The 27,052-nt window shown below is 49.1% G+C and overlaps 1 long non-coding RNA gene across 2 annotated transcripts in view; it reads left to right on the forward strand.

Moving 5' to 3' along the window:
* LOC144142280 (uncharacterized) overlaps window positions 1–27,052 on the forward strand; it is a 102,520-nt gene that overhangs the window by 64,212 nt on the left and 11,256 nt on the right. For both annotated transcript variants that reach the window (XR_013316935.1, XR_013316934.1), the window contains exon 5: window positions 16,934–17,008. This is a non-coding gene — a long non-coding RNA (uncharacterized LOC144142280). The remainder of the gene's footprint in view (window positions 1–16,933; window positions 17,009–27,052) is intronic.

Consider the following 27,052-nt stretch of genomic DNA (forward strand, 5'->3'; position numbering starts at 1 on the left):
ATCATCACAGCAAATTTATTTCATCTGTCTTGCAGGAAGATATGGGCCCTAGTAGTAGTCTTTCTTGAAGTGCGTAATGACAGGTGTTCGAGGTTCGAGATTTTGTTCGTTAAGAAAGTATAGTCTTTGTGGATGCGATATCACGTATAGCCTCGGAGAATCTGAGGCCTGAAAATCTCCCGCGCCTCTTTTCTGAACGTTTGCGAGAATATTTGCGCCTCGTTGTCAGAAAGAAAAAAATATTGACGTTATCGAGAGGTGTTCAGCTCGCTGGCGTCAGCAGCAACAGTGCTACACAAAACACACTGTGCGAAAGCATCACTAGCTGTACCGCTAGAATTCTGGCACATATTTATTGCTTGTCTGTGCAATCTAAAGTGCTACAAACTAACTGAGAAAAAAGTATAGCGAAAGTGCCGAACGCGCAGGGCAGACGAATGTATAACAGAAAAAGAAGACCCGTGATAACAGCAGCAAGCTGTAAGGGTGCACAGGCCTGGTGCTAGCATCATTGCACAGCTGAACACTCTTTATGAGCCTTGTCTACAGCATAGGCTGGTTTTGTTTGATGCTTATTGAGTTGTTTAAGACGCCTAAACTACACCTGGGCTATCAGGCGCAGCGTAGCGGAGAGTTCGAGATTTATTCTGACCAGGTAGGGATCTTTAACGTGCGACAAAATATCGATGTAGGGGAGTTTTCAGTCTTCTCCCTAATTAGACGAGTAGCCACCGCAGTCGGGATTGAACCCGTGTTCGTGGTGACATCAGCAGAATGTCTTGGACACTGAATTGCTCTGGCAAGACCGGTCTCTTTGTACTCCTCACTCTTTTAGTTCCAAAGTACTACAGCCCTCTTTACCTGCATTTGCTGCACTGGTGCGATCAAAGAAGGCGATGATTATTTAGTGCAAATAATTGCCGCCAAAACAGTGTGCACTAGTTTGCGGGGCACTGCACTATAGAAACCAGTTCGTGTTGTAAATCTTCTACGTATTTATGTTAATAAATTTAGCATCTATACTAGAGCAGTGCACGTGCCGCAATTTCTGGGCCCAGCCCAAACCGGCCCGATGAAGACACAGCCCAGGCACGGCGCGGACCCGAGATATTTAAAAACAATTGAGCCCGAGCCCGACGAATTTTTAAAATCTCAGCTCGAGCCCGGCCCTACCCTGAAAAAGTTCTAAAATATGAGCCCGAGCACGGCCCGAGCCCGCCAGAGTGTTGTTAAATATCATCCCTAGCCCGACGGGTTATTAACATATGTGAACTTGAAGAAGTTTGCTGTTAACCTAAAAAGCGTAAGCACAAAGTGAATACGACTACTTTAAATTAAAATTTCCTTTAAACTTGGACCAAACTTTGTACAACTTATCCTCACTTAGAAGCTGTATTTTCGGTAGTCGTGTAACTTCATTTGCCACTTCATTTGCCAGTTTTCAAAATCGAGGCACACCCGAGCATACCCTACATGATTCCGAGTAAGTGGATATTTTTATGATTGCAGTTCTTCAACAGATATTGCACCTTTCGTTCTTCAATTTCTTGCTGCAATTTGATCAGACGATGCTTCCGGTTTCAATATTTGATTTTTGTCTTTCCCTCAAGTTACGTTGGCAGCATGATTTTATCCCCGCTTCTGTTCTTTTTTGCCTTTAGTCATGGCTCTAAAAAACTTCTTCCGCAAAAAAATCATAGGCTCAGCTTCAAAAATTGGTTCTTGAAACTCTGCATACACTGCGAAATCCAGGTCACAATTGCTTTGTTTGTCTTAGTTTCAAAAGGAAAAACAATACAATCTAGTTCTAGTCTGTGGCTGGAGGTACTTCGTTTTCTGTCCCGCTCTCTCCTACGATGCTGATGGAACCCAGACGTTTGTTTTATTAATTTGAAGGCTTCCTAAGTGCAATCGTCTTTTTATCATATCTTTTAATTGCGCGGTAGTGAATTAGCACTTCCTTTTTTGGTTTCACTTTTACTGAAATGTCAACAAGAAAACTTTCTCTTGCCAACACTTGAGAATTTGCGGCACAGGATAGCCGTGCCTCAGGAACTGCCCGGGCCGTATCGGACCGGCACGCCCGACAAAATTATGGTTCAATCCCAAGCCCGGCCCGGGCCTGAGAAATTGCGCCCTTCCCGGCCCGACCCCGGCACGCGCGCCGCGCCGGGCTCGGGCTTTCGGACCTGCCCGGTTGCGTGCACTGCACTAATCTGTATTACTCAAAATATGGCTCACGGACGACACACCAACCATTTGTAACTGTCAATGGCTGTTGGTTGCGTTATCTTCAAGGGCTCCTGCAGTGACATTCTAGATGATGTCTTCCACTGATAAAAGTAGCAGGTTTATGTCGTTTTTGAAAAGTTTTTGAGCGACGTTTTAGCTTGAGTGGTACTCTTCCAGAACGAGCACGTCACCGGTGGTCGTCCTTTAAGCGTGTTCGCTTGGAGAGCCTAGTATGGGCCTGCACGCTTCGCGCGCTCATTGTCATTTCAGAGCGTAGGAAAGACTGAATGTTGAAATGCATGCGGGGTGGCATGCAACATAGTGTTGCATCTCAGAAGCATGCTTATTAGCAAATCACCCGCATGCAGGAAAAAAGTACGCCAGCTTTTATTGGAACCTTTGTTTTGTGTTGCGACTGCGGTTTGGTGCTCAGTAACCGTAACAAAAAAAATAATAAAACCACAAGCCGAAACCGAGTTCTGCATTGCGACACCTACTGTTTTTGAATCGCGATGTGACAAAGCAGGATTAAGTGAAGGCAAGATTTCAATATGTTTTGATATATGTTTGCGGTGGTGTTTGCCCAAGAATGAGCAAAAACCGCCGGTCTACGAACGGCAGCGGCCGCCTAGCGGCAAGTGCAAGAGCGATAGTTCGGGGGAGAGGAAAAATGATTTTTGATGTGAACACACGCAATTAAAGCGGAGGTCTAGTGCTTGGCTGCACGTGCTCCTCTGTTTTAGCACAGTGCTCATGCTCAAGTACGCCTCCTCTTTGCTGCTTTCTACCTAACCCTATCGCCCTTGCCGAACGTGGGCATGCCGCGCAGCTATCGCGCCACTGGTGATTACAAGCGGCGCCTGGTTACAAACGCCAAAAAAGTAAACGAGATGTATGAGGACTGCGAGGCTAAACTGGAAAATGGCGAGGTCGATCTATGGTCGATCTATGCACTCCTAACGAGGTCGATCTATGCACTCCTAAAAAGCAAATAATCCAAAGGACGACGACGAAGAAGGAGCGGTCTCTTTGCGTTCTTCCATGCTCGTTGTTTTCTCCTGAATACGTAATTATCAGCTGGTTTATCCCCTCGTGTGCCTTTTGATCCACGCTGAAACGTCTCTGGCCCCTCCACATACAGTCGAAAAGCAAGAGGATTACCTTTCGGGGACGTCCGCTGCTTCGGATCTCGCACACTGGCCGCTAGGCCTAGCACCTCAATAGCAGTCCAATTGGCGGGCACGGCACCACTCAGCTATGTCCCACATGTCTGCGCAATTGGCGGTGACCCTTGCTGCTGCAGAAGCGACTACGCACCCGACGCTAGAGGATTTATCTAAGTTTATCTAAGTTTATCTAAGCATCCGTCTGACCAGGGGGCACCCCAAGTCACTACGGAAGACTCAACTTCACCTGCGGCCAAGCGGGCGTGTTGCTCGGACACAGACAAGCCACTTCAGCGGTCGGATGAGCGCAGTTCACCACCCGTGCAGCGACCGCCGCTCCGCGGGGCTTTACAGCGACGGCCAGCTCCTCCACGTACAAGTTCGCCATCAAACCTCGAGAGCGCTTCAACATCATGTCGCTTCCAACGAAGTTACTTCAACAGACTCTCGACAGCTGCCTGGAAACCTCTGGATTTACTGGCTACGCCTACCACAGTCGCACAAACACTATATCTGTGTGGGTGCCGTCTCTAGAGGCTGTCCAGCGGCTATGCTCCCTACACCGTAGTCGACTAGCGGCTGAAATGCAGCTTCCTGTACTAGTGTACCTCCTGTCGGGAAGTGACATCCGGCGATATGTTGTTTCTGGGGTAGACCCTGGCGAGGATCCCGAAGTCCTTCGTGCCAGCCTCCGGTGAGCCACTCACCAGGTGCTTCTTGCCCGCTACATGGGCTCTGGCCGCACGTGCCTGGTTACCCTGCGTGGTCCGCTAGAACCACCAGAACGACTTTTGTACAATGGCTGCGTACTTCGGCGCCGCCTGTTCAAGGCCGGAGTGGTGCACTGTTACCGATGCTTTCGGCTGGGGCACATGAGAACTTCGTGCCCTTCCTCTGCCACAGAACCACTCGCTACTTCTGAATCGGAACCGCCAGCTAACCCGTCGGCCACGACGCCAAAGGTCCGTTTCGATGCGGTCTGTGTCGTAGCGATGACCATGACATTACGGACAAGAAATGTTCCACGTAATGCAAAGGTACACTTGCTAAACGACGACCGTGGTGACGCCCGTCTGAGCCCAAGGCAATCCATAGGCCCGATCGCTTCGAGTGTTTGGTGGAGGATAACGAAGACGCTATGGAGGAAGTCGCTGCAGAAGCGAAAGAGTACAGACAGCCCTCTTACCGCGATGTGCTCCGTCGCTCTTGACGCCGGCAGAATAAGCACAAGTTCACTGGAAAGGCACCTCCGGTTACAGACGAGCTAGTAGAGGTGGACCAACAGTTGGCTGTGCTGCAAGCTGAGGTCACCCAGCTCAGCCAGCGCCGTGCTCGGCTAATTCTTCGGTCGCAACGTCAGCCGCCAGAAGAACCAAGTCAATCGAGTCAGCTCGGTCTTTCACAACCAAGCCTGCACCAGCAAAAGCCAGTCCCTTCCATCCGCAACCAGCAAGAGCTCCTTCATTTTGTGGTGCAGCAGCTACAGAATTTGGTGTCTGTGTGAGCAGCCCAACTTCGCTAGACCTCTTATTACTATGCCTGACCCACAATATAGTCCAGTGGAACTGCCGGGGGCTCACAACGAAGATGGGTGAGCTTCCTGAACTTTTCCGCCTAGGCAAACTTAGAGCTTGGGCGTTCTGCTCTAAGATACGAACGGGTTACCTCACCTCCCCAATTTTAGAGCCTATGCTGTGCATTCCATACCTGATGGGCGCGGTGGCTCCACCACGTCTCCACCAGGCAAAGCCGCAATTTATGAGCACACGGCGTATGCACAAACTGCGATTTCATTAGAAGCATGGTGTACGGCTTGGTAGGAAGTGGTTGCGGTAAAGGTGCAACTGCCCAAGAGTGCCATAATTCTTGTGTCGTGTTATGTACGGCCACACAGCGGCCGTGCACCCCTGTTGCGATTGGGCTGGCTAGCATTTCTGCGGCGTTCGAGCGCTGGCTGTCTCATACTCGTAACGGGTGACTTCAATGCGCCCCATTGCAATTGAGGATACCCTACCTCAAGTGAACGTAAACGTACGTTATTTGAACATTTCAACGATGCCCACTTCGCACTTCTAAATGATATATCATGTACTACGCGTTGATGCACTCATTCCCGGATACCGTCCTACTCACCCGACTTAACCTGGTGGCTTGGTAGTGCAGTGGTATCTTGGCAGCGAGAGGCCGACTGCTGGGGCAGTGATCATCACCCTATCAGGCTTGGCATTGCCCCGAACTCGACGCGTCTTCTTCGGCGCAGCTACACTATAATGAACTGGGATGAGTTCCGGCACAACATCAATGCACCCATGACGGCCCCCGGCACCGACTCTACCACTGTGATTAAAGAGGCTCTGAGCAGTTCCAGTCGGAGGACGGGGGTAGAGAGTCCTGGCCAAGGCCTGACCTCCAACTTTTGCAGCTGTAGGCCCAGCGCACACAGGCTGATGTGGCTGCCTCGCGGGATATCTCACGTGTGCCGACTCGAATGCGTTTGCAACGGTTAACCGCTGCGGCCAGACGACACGACAAACGTATTTCGCGGCAACAATGGCTTAGCTGGTGTGAGTCGCTCGGCCCTTCGTCCACCACATCGTCTATTTGGCGCACGTTTCGGGCAATGGAATCCGGAGGCCGCATTCCGAATGCAGCAGCCAGTGTATGCCTGGTATCAGGCAAGAAGCCGGCCCAGTTTGCCTTCGATGTGGTTCGCGCCTTCTGCCCTACATTTCACATCCTCCCGGCTAGCAACCCGTGCCCCTTTTCCTCTACCGCGCCACGTGGGAGCCTCTCCTTCTGATTGCGCGGTCTGTGGAATGTAATCGGCTTTCACCATGGCAGAGTTTCTAGCTGCGATAGACCAGGCGAAACTTCGGTCATCTCCCGGCCCAGACAGCGTTACGTACGAGGTTTATAAGTACCTCGACGATCCGACCCTGAGCCGTCTCCTGGATTCCATCAATGAGGTGTGGCTCTAGGGCCAAATCCCTGAGTCATCGCTCCGGGCAGATGTCGTCGCTATACCGAAGCCAGACAAACAACCCGAGCATCTCCCCAATTTGCAACCCAATCGCATTATTGTGCACCTTGTGGAAACTGTTGGAGAGAATGCTGGCTACACGACTTCATTGGTGGATGGACACTTACCGGTGGTACCACCCGGCACAGATTGGGTTCAGACCTCGTCTGGGGACAGAGGATGGACTCGAGAATTTATCATAAATGGTGCTACTGGGCGGTCGATATAGTAAAGTGCGGACATTGCTTGCCATGGACATTCACAAGGCATATTACAATGTCAGCAACAGTACTATCCACGAAGTTCTCGAGAGCTTACTTGTGCCGGAAAAATACCGCTCTTTTATACTGCCCTTCTTGACTAAACGATCATTTTCAGTACGGATTGGTGGATGTAGTTATGGCCATTTTATGCCCGTCCGTGGAGTGCCTCAGGGATCGGGATTTCACCTTTCCTATTCAACGTAGTTATGCTGCCACTTGCCTGGCATCTTGGCTCCATGCCAGACCTACATACACCTTTTGGTGTACGGGGACTGTGGGATTCTTTAGCCACTGAGGACGAGAGAGGCCTTCAGACAAGGGAGGGAGCGACTGAGTGGTCGGAAGGTTTAATGGCGACTTAAAAGAAGAAGTAGCGCGAGCGCTCGCCGATCGTGCAATGACGACAGGCTTCGATGATGGTGATGTCTTCGGTGCAACGCTGACGATGGTAGATTCTACATCTTCCCCGGCCACGGATGTCAGGTGTCAGCCTGCTTCAAGCAAATATAAGCACTGCACCGGTCTTTTCGTCACTAGTTCATTTGGGAGTCGTAGTGTGCAAGCGCGAACTTTGTTGTCACGACCTGGGTGAAGTTGCTCGATGCGGGCGAGAGTCCAAAACAACCTTGGTGTGTCGTTTTCTTCGACTAGCACAACTACTCCGGGCTGTAGCTTCTCGGTTGAAGGTTGACGTCTCTGGCCTTGAGAGTGCAGTTCGTGGAGGTATTTTTTCCTCCAACGCCTCCAAAATTCCTCTAAAGTGTCTTCTCTTTTCTGCCACATCCGTCGGAGGTTTGTGGACGTCGATCCATGGGTCAGGTCCTCGGTGTAAAAAGACGGGGGCAACGCTGTCAACCTTCTGCCGACGAGGAAGCACGCTTGTGTTAGAGGGCTAGGTTCCGCTACGTCGTTGTGTGCAAACGTCAGTGGGCGAGAGTTGATGATCGCCTCAACTTCCGTGAGAACTGTAGATAGCTCCACAACATTCACCTGCTGTCGACCCAGCATCTTCTTTAGCGTGTTCTTGACGGAGCGGACGATTCTTTTATAAAATCCACACCACCAAGGAGACCTTTCCACAATGAACTTCCAGGAAATTGCGGAAGCGGAACAATAGGCTTGCACGTCCGGGTGTTGAAGCGTACTCCAAATATCGGCGAGCTCCCTGCAGGTTCTTTTGAATGCGCGCGCGTTGTAACTGTAGATGGTCTTGCACAATCCACGCCTTGAGACAAAGCGACGCATCGCGCATATGAAACTCTCTGCAGTCATATTTTCCACCAACTCGAGATGAAGAGCTCTAGTTGAAGCACACGAGAAAAGAGCGATGTTGCAACGGTTGTCCTGAAATGTATCTGTTGTATACAGTGGTCCCGCGAAGTCTACACCACAGACGAGAAAGGGGGACGTTGCTGTTACGCGGTCTTGACGAAGTGGCGCTTCATCTTGAACAAGTGGTCTTGAGTGGAAGCGTTTGCAAATTACGCAGGTGTTCAGGAGCTTCTTTATCAATTGACGTCCTCGAACAATCCAGTAACGTTCACGAAGCTGGACAAGCGTGTCGCGAAGTCCGGCGTGTCCAAGCTTTGCGTGTGCGTCGAGAACAAGAAGCCTTGCATAATGAGACTGGTTGGGTATCAAAATAGGGTGTCTCGAGTCGTAATTCTCGAAACTGGGCTGTAGCCTCCCTACACCCCGAAGGCGATTGTTCTCATCAAGAAACAAAGGAGCGGTCTTCAGCGATGAGTTTGTAGGCAAGGGGAGGTTTTCTTTTACGCACTGTATCTCTTCTTTGAAGAAGCAGGCTTGTGTGTGTCGGATACAGTAGCTCTGGGCGTTCTCAACTTCGTCGGCAGTCAATGGTCCGGAAACTTTCTCTTGGTTTCGAAGATTGTTGGCGTATCTGAGTACCCACGCCATCATCCTGTGAAGGCGGAGAAGGCAGCTGAAGCGAGTGAAATCCGTTCCTTCCGAAGTGGGTACTGGAAGTGCCAGTGACAACGGGTTCATCTCCGCATCAGCATAGCAAGCCTGTACGTTAGGTGTTTCCGGTTTGGTGGGCCAGATGGTTGGGTCGGGTAGCCAAGAAGGTCCTTGCAACCATGACGTCGACTGTAGAAGTTCCCGCGCTGTACTTCCTCGTGTCAGGAGGTCGGCGGGATTCTCTCTACCTGGGCAGAATCGCCATTGATCGGGTGCCGTAATACTCCTTATCTCGTGGACTCTGTTCTTCACGTAAGTCTTCCACGTATCGGCTTCTTTGCGTATCCAGCACAACGCGATCGAGGAGTCGGACCACAGATGCGTCTCGACGATGTTCAGGTTGGTATTGTCCTTGATGTATGTACTCATTCGTGCAGCAAGAGAAGCCGAAGTTAGTTCCAGTTTGGCTAACGTGACAGCCTTCACGGGTGCGACTCTACTCTTAGCTAATAACAGGCGCGTCGTCCTGTTTCCCTCTGTATCTTGGATACAGGCGTAAGCCACGACACCGTACGCTCGAGGACTAGCATTGGTGAAAATGTGCAAAATTGTCGTCGTTATGCGTCCCTGTAGTTTTTCATCCAAGAACCTCGGAACGGAAAGTTCGCTTAGAGCCTGGAGTCCCTCGCACCAATCCAACCGCTTGTGCAGTGAGTCATCGGGAAGTTCGTCGTCCCAGTCGAGGTTTTGCTTCCACAAATCTTGTAGGAGTATTTTCGCAGTAACCACGAAAGGACTCAGAAAACCAAGTGGGTCGTACACCTTTGCAATGGAGTGCAGAACAAGTCTTTTTGTGACGGCACGCCCGGTTGAGGTCTTCGATACAGACTCTAGTTTGAAGCCAAAAGTGTCAGTCAATATATTCCACCGCAATCCAAGTACCTTATAGTTCCATGTAGAGGTAAGCAAAACTTCTTTGTTGTCAGCCGCGGAATCAGAAAAGGCAGCAGCCACTTCCCGGACGTTGGTAATCCACTTCTTTATGTTCATCGATGCACTATTGAAGATCTTCTTTGTTTGATGATACATTTCGATTGCTTCTTGCGTTGAGTAGCGCCAATAATCAGATCGTCCATGTACATTGACTTCATCAAACGCTGAACTGTGGTCGGATGTTCTTCTTGGAGGGATCGAAAATGGTGTCGTAAAGTTGCCATCAGCAGGAACGGGCTGGAAGTTGCACCGAATGGCACCCTTGACATTCTCCACACTTCTTAAAGAGGCAGTGGTTGACCTGGCTGTGGGCATGTTTCAAACCAGAGGAAGCGGAGAGCATCTGGGTCTTGTTCACGCAGACTGATCTGAAGGAATGCCTTTTCCACGTCTGCTGTCATGCCAACCTTGTATTCCCTAAATCTAAGCAGCAGTGCAACGATCTTTGAATTTAGGTTTGGTCCAACCTCCAGGTTGTCGTTGAGTGATTTAACTCCACTGGCATGAGACGATGCATCGAACACGATTCGAACTTTCGTCGTCTGTCAATCCTCTCGAATTACGGCTCTGTATGGGAGGTAGTAGATGTACCGTCCATCTATTGGTTCCGGTCGGGGAGCTCGTTCAGTAGTTCCGTCTAAAATGTACTGACGAATCGCGTTGTCGTATGCTTGCAGAGATGAAGCACTGGCAGACCGCTTCTTTAGCAACTGGTGAAGCCTCTTTTCAGCCACCGCGAAATTGTCAGAAACGTCTACGTCTGACTTCCAAGGTAAGCTCACTTCGTACCGCCCTCCTTTAAGTCGTTGCTGTTCTGGAAATCGCTTTCGACGAGATCTATCGGTGAAGCTTATTCTGTTATACCGATGCTCTCTAGCTCCCAGAACTGTCTCAAAGCGGCTGTAATTTGCGACGTATTTGCTTTGAGAACAACGATGTTGGAGCAGTGGACGACTTCAGCGGGTGTCTGCGTCGGTCCTTGTAGAGTCCAGCCCAGCCGCGTTTCGATGGCTCTCATCCTGTGTCGTACTGTCAATACTTTTCCCGTCACAATTTCCCAGTAAAAGTCTAACCCTATAAGTAGGCTGATTGAATCTTCAGCATTACTTTCGTTTGAAATACTTTTAGTGTCGATGCCTCTACTTCGAAGTCCCCTTAGCATCTCTTCGTTTGGGTTGGGTATAGGCTGATTGCAGATAGACTCAATCTCCAGCGCTTCTATGGGAATTGTAGTCTGCTTCGATGAGCAATGGAGAAACACGCGAACCCTTCTTAACGTCTCTTGCGTTTCCTTTCCTCCGAACACTCCTAGCGTTAGTGTTTCTTCCCCAAGGAGTTCGCAGCTTAGTTTCCTAGAGACATCACTTCGGATGAAACTTCGCTGACTGCCTCCATCGAGCAACATTCTGCAGCTTTCTTCCTTGTCTCTTCCCGAAACCTTTGCTCTCAGTGTTTGGAGTAGTACCACTTGTCCTCGTTGTGGAGATAGTAGGTGGACAGGTGCGGTTGTCACGTGACCATGCAGTTGATTTAGAATATCAGGATTACACATTGACGAAACGTGTCGTCTTGAACAGTGTCCGCAAACGACTGTTTTCTTGCACTGTCTCGAGACATGTCCTGGAGTTAGGCATCGGTAACAACGGCCAGATTTTGTTAGTAGGGCTCTCTTTTGGTCGATGCTGATTTCTTTCGATGAGCAAGAAGCTGCATCGTGTGGAGCCGAACAGAAGAAACGTTTCTTCACGTTATTAGTTCCTCCATGTAGAGCTGCCGCAGATGGTAAGTGATCGACGTTTGATGTGCGACGCAGATCATGCTGTTTCGCGGCTCTCGGGGGGTCCGATCCCTTCGATAATGCTGGCATTACCGCTTCGAGACATTCGAGCTCTTGGCCGAAAAAGGTCATTAGGTCTTCAAACTTCTTTTCGTGCTTGTCCGCTGGCTGCGACGAAGGTTCTGTGGTACACGAATCGGCCGCATTCCGTTTTATCTTCGATCGCTGGTGATAACGCAGAACGATATCTCGAGGCAGCGACTGAAGCACGATTTCGTGGAGCGTTGAGCAGTACGTCAGGGGATGCGTCCCCAGCGCTTTCATGCTTCTACAGTGCACCTAAACTTTGTCGTACAGCTTGCGTAACTCTGCTACGTCTGACGATGACGAGACAGGTTTCAGGTTAATCAAAGCGTGCAAGTGATCTTGTACGATGACTTCACTGTCTCCAAATCGCTTTTTAAGAATTTCTACAGCGTCAGCGTAGCAGGCATCCGCAATCGGTAATCCTGATATAGCAGAAGCCGCCGTTCCTCTTAGTAGGTTCGTCAGGTAGTGGAATTTGCCTCTGTCCTTTAACTCAGGATTCGAATGAATAGAGCTCTCAAACTGGCTCCGAAACTTGTGCCAGTTTCTACGATGGCCGTCAAACTTCGTTAGCTCTATTCTCGATAATTTCGTCCGTATCGGTACAGTCTCAGCAGCGTTGGCTCTAGTCGATGAATTTGAAGGGTGAGACTCACCGGTCAGATGGTTTTGGGAGCGGTAACGAAGCTCTGCCATGATCTTGACGACGCTATCGTTGAACATCGTCACGTCGGAGGTCTCTTCCGCGTCGAGTTCCTGTGGGTGTTCGCGGTAGATGTCCTCATCCAGCTTTTGGATCGGCTTGAACATGAATTCGATTCTTTCGAGGGAAATAGCAAAATCCATCGGTGTGGTCAAGCGTCCATCACGTAGGCCGTCTTCGATTTCCTTTAAGAAGCCGTTGAGCTTGGCTCGCAATGTGATTCGGCGCCTCAGCATGCGCTCCAGGGAGGTCATCTCGGGTCATCAGTGGGTGGTTCGTGGAAAGTCAAGCAGGCCCTGTCGTTGAGGGTGGTCAGGCCCTGCCTGTCGCTGTCGTTGTATCCCGGGTTTCGGCACGAGATTGTGGGATTCTTAAGCCACTGAGGACGAGAGAGGCCTTCAGACAAGGGAGGGAGCGACTGAGCGGTCGGAAGGTTTAATGGCGACTTAAAAGAAGAAGTAGCGCGAGCGCTCGCCGATCGTGTAATGACGACAGGCTTCGATGATGGTGATGTCTTCGGTGCAACGCTGACGATGATTGATTCTACACGGACGATATTACAGTATGGACTGTCCACACAGACTTGTCTCGGCGAGCCTGCAACAAGGTTTAACCGACACACAGAATTGGTGTGAATACACTGGTCTATCGGTTTCAGTCGAGAAGACAGCGCTTCTGTCCGTTGCCAATGCTTGGGGCCGTCGTATATTGGAGATATCCTATATCGCGCTATAACTATGCGGCCAGCCTGTGCGCACGGCTACGTCTCTCCGCGTGCAGGAATTTGAAATTTCGTCGTAAGGGTCAGCTGCCTTATAGCTTCCATCTCCCCGCCAACAAGCAGGTCAAATGCTGCACTTTATCCGACGGATGTCACAAAAGGCCGGATGCTCCTGCTTTAAAGTAGCCCGACTGTTGGTGCGGTCAATACTTCAGCCTCGAATTATCTATCAGGCTCAATTCCAGCATATGACCCAAGCGGAATGGGCCCGACTTAAATCAATTAATAAAGTTGCGATGCGGACAATCACCGGCCTCCCTCAAATAACACCCATACCATCTCTTCAGGCAGAAGCTCAACTGAACACCCTGGATGAGCTTGTACATCAGCGTCGGTACGCCCGTCAGCACAAACGTAATTTTGTTGCGGAGGCAGCGGTGTTGGCGATCTATATGGGCCGTCCTCTACCCGCCTTACTAGCCCACCCTGTAACTAGGCCGCCCTTGCTATACCATCAAGTGACCGACAACAGGCCGCTAACTAGACTCCACAGTTGGTCGACCGGGAACGCAGACGCGCAGACCGCGGGCGCACCATTACGAGTGGCAATGAACCAGCCCCAGGTTGTAGATACATTTTTGGACGCTCGGGCACAAGACGGCGTTTCAAGTACGGCTATTCAATGTCCCTTTCATTCAGAGGCGAACCAAAACTGCGTTTATGAAACACTCCGCACCTGGCCTTCTATGCTGGCGGAGCTTACAGCTATCCGACTCGGTCTGAAAGCGCTACTACCGGCACTTCAAGCCCCTGGAAATTTTACTGTACAAATGTACACGGACTCAAGGGTGTTCATACGGGATTTTCTCCGTGTAGCCTCCAACTCTTCTGTTTCAAGAGAGATTCATAAACTGCTGGACATGTAACTGTGCCCTCTCTGACCGTCGTGGATCCGGCGTAATACTATCACCGCTCATATTGCGGCGGATAGTTCTGTCACCTCTGCTAGGTTCCACGACCACTTCCCTTGCTGACAACGGACCCACATGAACAATTTGTCCAACTAAAGGAAGATCTGCGTCGCGCCACACGCGCTATTATCCCACCGTGTGGAACAGACCTTTCCTTTGGGCTCGCTCGCTGGGAGGAGGTCCTGCTACGTAGACTTCGAGTTGGGGTGGCCCTCTCTCCTGCGGTAGCCCTGGCGTGGCCACCACGATACCATGCCCGTTTACCAACTCCTGCCCCTTCTGTACGGTTCCTGCTGAAGACGCCGACATCAACCACCTGCTATGGACATGCCCTTCTCTGAGTGCATCGAGATCGAGACACCTTCGCGGCACAGGCCTAAATCCTGGGACACCACCTTATCTCCAACGATGGCTGTGGAGGCACCACCACCGCTGTCTCCTGGATTTCCTCTGGGAAACGAGTGGCAACTTGTACCTCTAAGACTTTATGCCAAAGGGCATACTATCGAAAAAAAATAAGCCAAAGGACATGCCTTTCTATCATTATGGCGTATATGTTATAGATTGTCCCGGAATTATTTACCGAATATAAGCTCACTCGGTTATTTTTTCATTCATTCATTCATTCATTCATTTCATTTTCCATTTTCGTCACAACAACAACAGAAAATGCAGGAAGGAGAGCAAAAAGCTGGTCGCAGGCAGCTTGACAGAGACCCAACTCCGTTTACAAAGCAGTGGGTCACATAGCGAACAATTTCGGAATTTCTAATTTGCAGAAAAAAACGCAACACCAAGCAAAATAAAATTGCATTGGAACAAAAAGTTTTTTACATACTTTTCAAGTTCACAGAAAAAATCATGACACTGGACACTTGCTGTGCAATGTAAAGAGGGATAAAAAAAGACTATCATGTAGTACATTGGAACAAATTCGTAGAATTTGTAGAATTTAGCTTCGGGGAAAAATTGCAGGAATATACAGCAGAAAGAATATAGGAAAAGAGAACTGATGCAATTTGGGATCACGCTACAAACACACAATGACAAATACAAATGTAACACTGCATTGTAATTCAAAGAAAGAAACCAGAAAAAAACGTTGTTTACAAATGATTGTGAAGGTAATAAAGTTTCAGTTGAGTAGGTGTAATGCTAGGTAAAGTATTTTCTTAGGAGGCGAATTCATTTAGAATGCGGGGTAGACGGTTGTTTAGCATTTCCAAGCTGTGGTTGGTCCTACAAAACGAAATACGACAATTATCCCAATTTTGAAAAGAATACCCAGTTTTAGGGACTCTCTGAAAACTCGATAGATCAAAATGGGTTATTATGCTTCAGGCTGTTTTGTACATGATGAGTAAATTGAAATTGTATAAAGAAGTAAACGGCAAAAATTTATAGGAAAGGAAAAGGTGGTCAACGGGTGAATGATAACATGGGATTGCTCTGTGTCGGAGGGACTTTCTTTGGGCTGAGTAGATCTGATTTATATTTTGCTTTGATATAGTTCCCCAGACCAATGTACAATAATGTACCTGGGAAAAAAAGAGCTTTGAGAACTAATAACCTAAATATGTTGGGTAAAATATAATGAACTCTGCAAAGAGCCCCTGATATCTCAGCCAGAGGTTTAAATAATCGGTTCACATGCAAAGTCGAAGACATATTCTGATTAAAGATTACCCCAAGTGTTTTAATTTGTGACACTACTTCGATGTTGTTTAGGCCAATGCGAACGCAAAACTTCTAATATAAACTCTTCTTGGAGAGAGTAAACACACCTCCTTTGGTTTTGGTGGTATTTATGTGAATCAGCCGTATTCCATATATTTAGATTGTGCAGTGTAGCGTTCGCCATTTGGCAAAGTTCATGCAGATCTTTAGATTGTATAACGATGCTCATATCATCGGCATAGATAATAAATGTAGCTTCGGAAGTTATGTTTACGACATTAGTGACATATAGATTAAATAGTAATGGCCCGAGTATACTACCTTGAGGAACGCCAGTGGTTCGTTTCATAAATTTAGACATACATTCATTGATCAGGACACACTGTTCCCTATTGTGAAGGTATGATCCCAATAATGACAAGGCAACACCGCGGAAACCATAGTGTTGAAGTTTTAATAATAGTGAACGGTGATTAATAGAACCAAATGTTTTTGAGAAAACAACAAAAATACCCATGGTAAGTTTATTATCTTCGAGTGATTGTAGGATAACGTCTTTTTGCATTAGTAGTTATAGCTCTGTCGATCTACCCTTCCTAAAGCCAAACTTCGTTAGTTGATAGTATAATATGCTTTTCACAGAAAGAAATGATTCGTATTGATATAATCTTTTTATGGCTTTAGAAAATGTAAGAAGTATAGAAATTGGGCGGTAGTTTGAAAAATTGTTTTCATCTCCAGATTTGTATATAACTGTCACTTTAGCCCGTTTCATTTTGTCTGGAAACACCACACAGTGCAAGCGTAGGTTAAAAATATGCTCCAACGCTGCCAAAACACAGTCAAGAACATACTTCATTGGTCTTATGCAAATACCATCGACATCCGAGGACTTTAAGTTGCTCAGCGAAATAAAAACCGCAAAAACTTCCTGTCGCGTCGTTGGGCTCAAAAATACGCTATTTTCATTAGGCGTTGTCAGAAACTGCTTGATAGATTCGTCGTGGTTGCTTTTAAGCAGGTTAGTAAAATAAGCGTTGAACTCGTATGCTAGGTGTTCTCCACTAAGAACAGCGCCGTTCTGTTCGATTAAGTTATCTCATTGCGCATTCGCGAACGGTTTAAAAGTGTGTTTACTGTTTACCATATTAGTGAGTCGGATGCCCTACTCAAGGCACGCATGGCAATATCTATGTGTTCTTAGAGGAAGGTTGTACTGACTTGTCTAATTTCTGTGCTAACCAGTACAAAAAAAAACTAATATATCTGTGAATAATGTAATGACTAAAGTCTTGATTACCCCGTTTTGCGAAGGCAAGCGAAATTTTACACTGTTTTTTGTTTGGCTGATTTTGCTATATGGTTTCTAGAGACGTATTGACAAGTGTTTCTCTTTTGCAGTAAGAGAGGCGATTAATACATCTTCGAAATTGATTCATATAAACAACACAGATGATATACAGAAGTTTGAAAGAGGTAAGATTTTGTTCACTTCATTTATACGATCATACCTAGCGAACGTGAGCACTGGTTTAAGTTTGTTAGTCAATTATATTCGGTAATTTGGCATCAGGAAGATAGCAAAACGTCTGCGTTTTTTTCTGTCTCAACCCATTGTTATTGCATTTACAAAACAAAAATTATTACAGCAACAACAGTTCCTCTCCATCTACCATTATATTCAGTGACTCATCTGACCCGTTTTATCTTAGCATCTTTCTCGCTTAAACATTTTTATCAGAGACATTTCAGGAGTTTGTTTGCTTCGTCTTGTTTTTCGAATCTATTTCACCAACCACACTCCAACCTTTTTAAAGGGACACTGAAGTGATTTGTAAATATTGCCGGATTACTAGCGCAAATTGTCGTCCGCAGTCCATAGGCCACGTTTCGACCACTCAGAGCGCGTTTACGCGAATTTATTTAGTAGAAAATTCAATTCGAAAATGCTGTCCTCCTCTCTCCACCGTCGCCAATTTTCTGCGGCGCTTTTATGTGACGTGAGGCGGAGATGAGCTGGCAGATGGCTGCGCTACTGCCCGGCTCACCGACCTTCCAACCGAGTCAGTCTGCCCAGCGGTTTGTCCACCGGCCGCCGACGGATCGTTGAAATTAGCTCACTCAGTTTAAACAAAGCTTATACACGTTTGTGAATGGAAGAATGTGCCTTTCATTACTTTGTTAGTTTGTACACTGCACCACGCTGCTTGTCCGGGTCGCTCCACGCAAGTGGTGCACATGTGCATATGCGACGCTTCGCTGACTTCAAGCTAGTAGGAAAATCTAATGCCACTTGAAGGCGCGAGAAGAGTCAGCGAATTCAATAAAGATACTGAGGTAATAAAATCGACCGAAACTTTTACCGTACAAGGCAAAACGGAGCATAAAGCACTTTTTTGCGCGTATTGAACAAGCGCAGCGGTCGGCAGCAAGACCGCATCTCCGAACGCTTTTCCGTCTGTAGCACCAGCTCCAGCAACATCGCTAGATCGAGCGCCGCTCCTCGCGAAGCTCCCCGAACGACATGGTCACAGGCTGCGTGGCCGCGCTGGCGCACGAGGACACAGGGGTCTCGCCGGTGCTCACAAAATAGAACCTCGTTTTGCCTTTCCAGAAACAGTCGTCCTGCCTGAGGCTCCTTCCTGTCGCCCAACATACCGCCCTACAATTGGTGACCCTATCGAACACGCCACCGAGGTTAATGTAGAATCATGTCCCTCGACAACCAGGACTCAATCCGTTCACGAGAAACCGGCGAAGCAGTCTCCGCCTTGGCCGTTCGTCTTCCGCAATTCTGCAAAGCGCCACCCGACGACCTGGTTTCTGCAAGCAGAGGCGCAATTCCAGCTGGCTGGAATCACCTCTCAAGAAACCAAGTTTTTCCACGTCGTCGGAGCCCTTCCACCGACAGCCGCAGAGGAGATCTCCGACATTTTCGTTTCGTTCAAGCACACCCGCCCCGCAGAGCCTTACAACCAGCTCAAGGCTGCACTCCTGGAGCACACAGCTGCTTCGAAACGCACGCGCATCCAGCAGCTTCTTTCCACCGAGGAGCTAGGAGACCGCAGGCCAAGCCATCTCCTACGGCGCATGAAGCAACTCCTTGGAACGCATTCTCACGCCATAGATGACACACCACTGCGTAAGCTCTTCCTTGAGCGCCTGCCTTCCAACGTCCAAATTGTCCTCGCCACTGCCGCAGCCATGAACCTGCAGGCACTCGCCGCGCTGCCAGACAGAGTCATGGATGTTGCCACCCCCTTTTCTGATGTGGCCGCAGTTGCATCATCTACGCCCCCTTGTCCTCCCTGCCAAAAGAGCCCCACTTCAGCACCCTGGGAGTCCGCCGCTTCATCTAGACTGGACAGCCTTTGCGATCGTGTAGAGACGATAATCGTTGCCGCAACACGCCGCGATAACTCGCCGCAACGTTTGCGTCAACGTCGTCGCTCGTCGTCGCAGCGCCGAAGCTCAGAACGCCCCCGCAGTGAGTCGCCCAACCACGGCATTTGCTACCACCACCGGAGTTTCGGCGCTGACGCCCGCCACTGCCGTCTGCCCTGCGCCTGGACGGGAAACGACCTGGCCGACCGCTAACGGCGACAAGCGATCTCGGCCCAACACAGGAATGTCGCATTTTTCAAGTCACTGACCGCACCACCGGACAGAGGTTAATCCTGGATACCGGTGCCCAGGTTAGCGTTTTGCCCGCTGCACGCTCGGATCGTGATTCCCGTGGCATCTCGCATTTACAAGCAGTGAATGGCACTGCATACTCGTCTACCCCCAACGCTCACTCACTAAACCTGGGCTCCTCCGAGTTTTCTGGTGGGTTTTTCTCGTCACCGAAATTCGCACCGCCATTCTAAGTGCCGACTTCCTCGCAACACTTGGCCTTCTCGTCGGCCTAAAGGGGCAGCGCCTACTTGACGCTACGACACTCCTCTCAGTGCAAGGTGTGTCAGCGGAGGCAGCTGCAAATGTAGCACAATCCTGCCCTACAGTTGCCGATGAACCGTACGCAACCTTGCTGCGGGACTTCCCAACCGTGACAGCGCCACCTGACTGGACTAAGCCTGTTCACCCACGCCGTCCGTCATTACATCATCACCACTGGCCCTCCCGTTTTCTTTCGACCACGCCGGCTCGCGCCTCACAATTTCAAAGTCGCCCGTGCGGAGTTCGAGCACATGATGAAACTGGGCATCATCCGTTCATGATCCAGTAACCATGCATCACCACTGCACATGATGCGAAATAAAACTCGTGGCTTTCGCCGCAGCGGAGATTACCGCTCCTTGAACACCAAGACCGTTCCTGGCCGCTATCCGTTAGCCAACCTCCAAGACTTCACCGCCCATCTCCAAGGGGCGACAATATTCTCTAAGATAGACTTAGTTTGTGCTTACTACCAGATCCCCGTGGCAGAAGAGGACATCCCAAAAACTGCCATCACAACCCCGTTCGGCCTGTTTGAATGTCTGCGCATGCCATTTGGACTCCGCAACGCTGCACAGACATTCTAGCGTTTCATTGATGCCGTAACACGCGGGCTACCGTTCGTCTACGCCTACGTTGACGACATTCAGGTGGCCAGCACATCCCTGGAAGAGCACCTGAAGCATCTTCACCTTCTCTTCGAGCGTCTCTCTGCTCACGGCATCGTCATCAACTGCTCCAAGAGCGAGCTGGGTGCCACTGCTTTGGATTTCCTTGGTCATCGTTTGGACGCCACCGACATATGTCCACTCCCCGCCAAGGTTCAGGCAATCATCGACTTTCCGAAGCCAGTGTCTGTGGCAAATCTCCGCCATTTCGTAGGACTGGTAAATTTCTACCGCTGCTTTATTAGGAACTGTGCCACGCTGCTCGAAACTCTCAACAGTCGGCTTTCCACCAAATGCTCATCCACTTCACTTGATTGGGACGATGCCACTGAAAGGGCGTTTACAGCCATCAAACGCGCTCTCGCCGACGCTGCACTATTGGCTTACCAAAATCCGAGATTTCCTTTGGCACTCATGACCGGCGCATCAAGTTCTGCCGTCTGAGCTGTCCTTCAGCAGCGAGTGAAAGGGGCATGGCAACCGCTAGCGTTTTTCTGCAAGCGCAAGACTCCGGTTCAGACACGATATAGCGTTTTCGGCCGCGAACTGCTAGCCATGTACCTCGCTGTTCGTGACTTCAAACATCACCTCGATGGACGCACGTTCACGATCTTCACCGATCACAAGCCGCTCACGTTTCCCTTGAACCACCCGGACGCCCTCTACACTCCACGAGAGGTGCGTAAACTAGCATACCTCTCGGAGTTCACGTCTGACATCCAGCACGTCAGTGGTGTGGCAAATTCACCTGCAGACACGCTGAGTCGTATGGACGATGTAAATGCCATTTCACCAAGAACGCAGGAAGCGCTTACCGACCCGCTTGACGTACAATAACTGGCTACGACACAAGCCAACGATAACGAGCTCTCCCATCTGCGTGGAGCACCTACAGCACTCAAGCTTGAAGACCTACCGTTTCGTCGTGTGACCATCGTATGCGACACGTCCACAGGTGTTCCCCGACCCTTCCTGCCTTCCTCACATCGTCGCCGCCTGTTTGATGCCAACCGCAACATGGCCCACCCCGGCATTCGGGCATCTCAAAAACTCATTGCGTCCCGCTACGTTTGGCCCCGTATGAACGCTGACATTCGAGACTGGGTACGAGCCTGCGCGCCATGCCAGCGTGCAAAAGTCCAACGCCATTTCGTTACCCTTGCCAAGCCATTCCTCAGGCCCGATGTACGTTTTTCAGTCGTTCAAATTGACCTCGTCGGCCCCCTGCTTCCGTGCCAAGGTTACCAGTACATCCTCACCTGTGTTGACCGTTTCACACGTTGGCCCGAAGTCTGCCCTCTTTCCGACATCACGGCCTCCACGGTAGCTTCAGCCTTTGTTTCTACCTGGCTGTCTGTGCTTCGGATGCCCTTCCACTGTTGTCACGGATCCCGGCCGGCAAGTCGAATTGTCTCTGTTCGCAGAACTACTACACCTTGTCGACACGACTCATCTCCAAACAGCTGCGTACCACCCGCAGTAAAACGGCCTTGTCGAGCGTTTCCACTGACACCTCAAGTCTTCACTCACAGCGCACGGATGCCCAACCGAGTGGGTCCAACGGCTACCACTGAAGCTCCTCGGTATCGGGAGCACGTACAAAGTGGGCCTCTCGTGCATGTCTGCTGAGCTCGTCTACGGCACACCTCTGCGTTTGCCAGCGGACTTGTTCGACGAGTCTTCGCAACCTGTCCCCGCAAGTGACTACGTCGATCACCTACGAGAGGTTATTCGGCATATTCGGCCTCACCCAACATGGCTTGCAAAGTACCCGACGACTTACATGCACCCTGACCTCAAAACTGCCACGCATGTGTTCGTGCGCTATGGACCCGTCCGAGGACCATTGCGGCTTCATTACCATGGCCCCTATCCTGTCATTCAACGCCACTCGACCACTTTTGTCGTGGACATCAATGGAACCCAAGACACCGTGGCTAATGAACTGAAGCCCGCGTACCTCGAGCCTACAGCCGAAGTCCCTTCGTTCGAACCTGCTGTGCCCCCTACAAGACCACCGCGGCATGTCCACTGGAACCTCGCATGACTTTTCCAAATTGTCACTCTCGCTCCTCTCTTGGGGGGGAGCCCAGTAGCACCAGCTCCAGCGACATCGCTGGATCGAGCACCGCTCCTCGCGCAGCAGCCCGATCGACATGGTCACAGGCTGCGTGGCCGCGAAGGCGCATGATGACACGGGGGGTCTCGCCGGTGCTCACAAAATAGAATCTCGTTTTACCTTGCGACAAACGGTTGTCCTGCCTTAGGCTCCTTCCTCTCGCCCGAAATAGCGCCGTACACGTTTAAGAAATGCAAGTGCTAGACGATCGATATTGTGGAAGTTTGGGGGACGCTTATTGCACGAGTGCTGTACGACGAATAGTCTCCTAAGGTACTTGAAATGCTAAAACTAACTAAAAGAGTAAACTGGTTTTACATTTATATCTTATATATGCAGCCGTGGCAGCACTGGCCGAGGGGTCTGAAGCGCTAGGATTGTTGTTTTGCATGTCGCACGTTCGAATCCCCCAGGGTACGCGCTTTTTTTGTAAGTTTATTTTTTCGTTTGCGGCCAATGTTTTCTAAACTCCAGTTCACCATTTTTCGGCCGTAACATTCACGGTTCCAAGAGCGAGTTCGCAGAACGCGCGCCGACTGACATTGGCGCGCTAGCAAGTTCTCGTTGGCGTGCTGTTTCCACAAGCACCGACTACTTCCGGGAAGTATGCACAGGCCAGAATCAGCCGAAGCTTGGCCTGGAGCGAGCACTCTTTTTACGATATAGGCATGAGCGAGGCTAGCTCCGAATATGCGTGAAAAGCGCATGGCTTTTGAGCGTCTGCGGTGACGATGACGGCGTTGATCCACCGCATAAGCCTCGGCTAGCTTTTTATACGATGCCAAGACATCTTGGGAGGCTTATCTCAGGCATATAACAGCCGACAATATGGCAGAAGCGCGGTACGGCGATTACTGAGATATCGAGAATGCCCATCCAACACTGCCGTCGGATCTCAAGCATGTTGTTTTGCAGAACCGACACCGAAATTTGTTTGAATGCTAAGCCTTCGCAATCGTCTAATCACAGTGCCACCTCCTCCCGACGTCACAGCCTTTACTTGGTGCGGCGCCACAGACCGCACATAGTTGTTTTTATTCTTTCCCACTTTATAAAATAATTACAGACTTATCAACCGGATAAAAGATGAAAAGTGTGGTAATTCGAGCCAGTCTACGCAGTGCAAGAAAAACTCGGAGCTTGACAAATTCACCTCAGTGTCCCTTTAAAACGGATCTTTCTGAACATTGTATTCACAATAGCTCGATACAGAAAGAAAACAGCTTCTCAGCTAGATATTCGTCACCACACTTGCTGAGTACAAGAGTGACTAGGACATAAGCCACTTAAAATATTGATGTAGATCAGTGGGTGTTGGCTTTGTTATGGAGAGCAATATCGGTTAATATTAGAGGTAAAAGTTAACCCCCAATTTTCTTTCGGAATACTGATAAAAAGTTTCCCTGTGACTGCGCAAAAAAGAGGCTGCTGCGCCCACACGGTAGCGTGACCCAAGATTCAGCCCACAAAGTACCTGCACGCCAGTGTTGCGCACTCGGCATTCAAAGTCCATTCCAATTCCTTTCCGAGCAATTGCAACTTGTCATAATTCCATTCCTTTTAATTACTCGGAATGACAGAATTTGGCCCATTCCCACCCCTGGAATGGACAGGAAGTTAAATTAGATTCCTTTAATTCTTTAACGTAAAAACGACCTGAAATAGTCTTCGGCTTACCCAGGCCGCAACATGAATCTTCCAATGTGCACTAGGACCTGATCAATATTTTGACAGAAGGCCTTCTTACCCCAATAGTTGCGATGCTCCCACTTTCACGCCGGCGACTAAAGCTTCAATAATCAGGTACATTTGTACCGAAGCGCAAAGGTGATGCGCGCAGAAGCACAGCAACCAAATCACGAATTGGCACAACTGGAGGACAGGGCGGCACATTCAGGTCGAAGCAAAGCAAGGAGTCCCTCTGCTAGGATCTGTCAAAGCACTCGCAAAAAAGGGCACTATTGCGGACGGAACTGTTAGAAAGAAACGACTTTCAGTACCTGCGTGTTATGCATAGTCTTACATAATATCTGTTGCAATCGTATATCCCAGCTGCCAACTACTGTAGCTGCCGTAACAGAACATGGAGGTCGAAAGCTCAGTAAAATATCCGAAGCTCGCCTCTTAAGCCTATGGCGGGTGCCGGGAACGCAAAGCGCTGACCAACAAGTTTATTTTTGCTGGCTTGGTTTGATTTGCTGGGACCCTGGGGCCCCGTTGGAACACCCGGACGAATGGTCGACAGTTTGGCACTGTATTCCTGCGATGTGCCTACCAGGACCAAGGCTATTCATTGCGTGCCAGGTACCGAGGGTGGTAGGAGTACTCCAAGCAGACTCAGTGTTTTGTGTTTCATGCGCGACCGCTGTATACTAGTAGCTCCAAGATTTCGCAGCATTTATCGAGGTGAGAAATACTGCAGTTTGGGACGGGCGCTGTTCGAATCCCTCCTCGCCCCCTTTCTGCTTATCGATGATATTTCAAGCATGCTGGCCTAGCTACGCAGCGCCTGCTACTGAGAGACACGCCGGGCTTCCATCCGCTCTACGGACAGTTGTACTGGGAAAGCTATTCCTCAAAAGTCCTGCCGAAGCACGAAGAGCCGACCTAATGGCGCCAACAGCCAGACGCGCTTGCCCGGTGCAAAGTTCATTTTCACACACGCTGCGGCTGGCTGCACGGATTCAGTTAGTCGAGGTGAAAATTATGAGTTCTCGTTTTCGTCACCCGTGCTCCCTTTAAGATATACCGACGCAGTAATCGCCAAGGACTAACTTTAAGTAGCAGGAAGGCGCCAGCAATTGTGACGCCGTCGCCTGAAAATTCCTATTTCATTCCCAGCAAAAGACGCCTAATCGAATTCCCATTGTAATCCTCCAAGCGGTGTCCTCATTCTATTCTCATTCCATTCCGGAATCCCGAAAAGGTTGGATGAATACAGAGTCATTCCAATTCCGCCGTGGTAACTCTGCAAGACTGCTGCATGTGGCATGTTCTTTTGTCACGGTGATGGCGAACTGTGACAATCCGCATTTAGAGTCTCCAAACATACGATATGACCACCCGTGTCTGTGTTCCCAGTAGAAATGCTAAAAACCGCAATTTGTGTCTGTAGGCGGCTTATTCGAGTTTTTTAGATGCGACTGCATCTCATTCATTTGCCTTGTCCCTCCATACGGCGTTGTCCGTCCACATCCCTCCCCCTACACTATAAAAAAATAATAGTTAGTGGCGTCCGGTTTCGATCCCACGACCCTGTGGGCGGAACGCGAGGTACATGGTGCTCTTCCCACTGCGCCACAAAGCCGAGACAGAATCGAATGCTAAGAACGCGCCTTTTATCCTTGACTCATTCAAACTACGTCAAGAAGCTACTGATACCACGCATGATGGGGCAATGATTAACACTTGCAATAAAGAACCTCCCACTTACAGCAGTGATGGAGTAAAGGTCGTTGCGACAGCGAAGCCCCAAGCATACCACTTAAAGAGATTGACCAAGATTGGCCAATAAAACATAATGTTAATCATAAAACATAATAATCATACCCGTTCCCGACACGTTTCACGCGATTTCAGAATCAATCCAACGGAAACACCAAGTAAACCCCACGATGCGTCGCATCTACACAGGGTTCCCCTCGCGGGGAGGTGGGCGTAATTTTTTCTGTTTCCGGCTTACAAGCCATGGAGGCCCCAGACCCTACCGTCAGTCAGGGTAAATTGCCTGGGTGCAGTATTTTGGGTTATTGTTTTCAGGTGTCCTGTGGTGTTTTGAACTTTTCTAACCATAAGATGTGCCATCACGATGAGGGCGCCGAGTATTAACTAATGGAAGGGATCATTTCAATAAGATTTCCACCGATATCGCCAGAGAACAGAACTTGCTAAAAACTGAGTCCTCAATTTAATCAAAAGCTTCTAGTATGTGGCTATACAAGACGATGTCGCTTGGATGGGGAAATCAACTTGTCAAATTAAGAATTCAATATTTATTGACAACGAACATATTTTCGTGCACTGCCACAGCTAACGCTCAACTCCTCTCAAAAAGAGTTATCAAAGTATCTGGTGCCTCTGATGGACGCTCAACTTCATCTGCTGCAAGAACCTGAAGTAATGACCGATGGAATAAATAGAAAGTCTTAATAAAATTTTAACACAGTTCGCCTACCAACCAGCCTTTGAACGATAGCTATCGTGGTAATTTTATTAATTGTCAGAATTGTAATACTTAATCAAACAAGTGTGTACAGAAGTTACCTGTAGTCAGATTATAAAGTGCCGAGATAACTGTTCTTACACAAGGAACGGGTTCTAACAGGGAACAGTTCCAGGCTAAATTCCTATTGCCATACATTCCTTAGGACTCCATTTGTGTATTGTAGGATATGTCATGATTTTGCACATATCCTCTTTAATTGCCGATGATCGACGAACCAGATCACAGGCACCGTACAAAAGCTCCAGAATCCGTTGTTGTATTAAGATTGTAAAAATCCTCACATACTTCAACCAAGCTGGGGGCTTTTTTACAGATACACGTGCAACAAGGGGATGCGGCAAACCGCACAGGTTGTGACAGCTGCGAGTAGAAAACGAGAGTTCTAGCAAAGGGGCTGGTGCTGACATTTATGCAACCATGATTAAATTATGCATTTCAAAATGTTGCACCTTTTAACAGCCTTATTGAAAATGTGGAGTTGATGGAATCCATCAAACATCAACATGGTGGATTATGGTAATGGCATTAATGATGGCATGATGGCAGATGACTGCGTGGTGGCAGGGTGA

Source organism: Haemaphysalis longicornis, unplaced genomic scaffold, assembly GCF_048455015.1.
Source record: "Haemaphysalis longicornis isolate Haplotype H1 unplaced genomic scaffold, Haemaphysalis longicornis Haplotype H1 scaffold_6, whole genome shotgun sequence".
Classification (NCBI taxonomy): Eukaryota; Metazoa; Arthropoda; class Arachnida; order Ixodida; family Ixodidae; genus Haemaphysalis; species Haemaphysalis longicornis.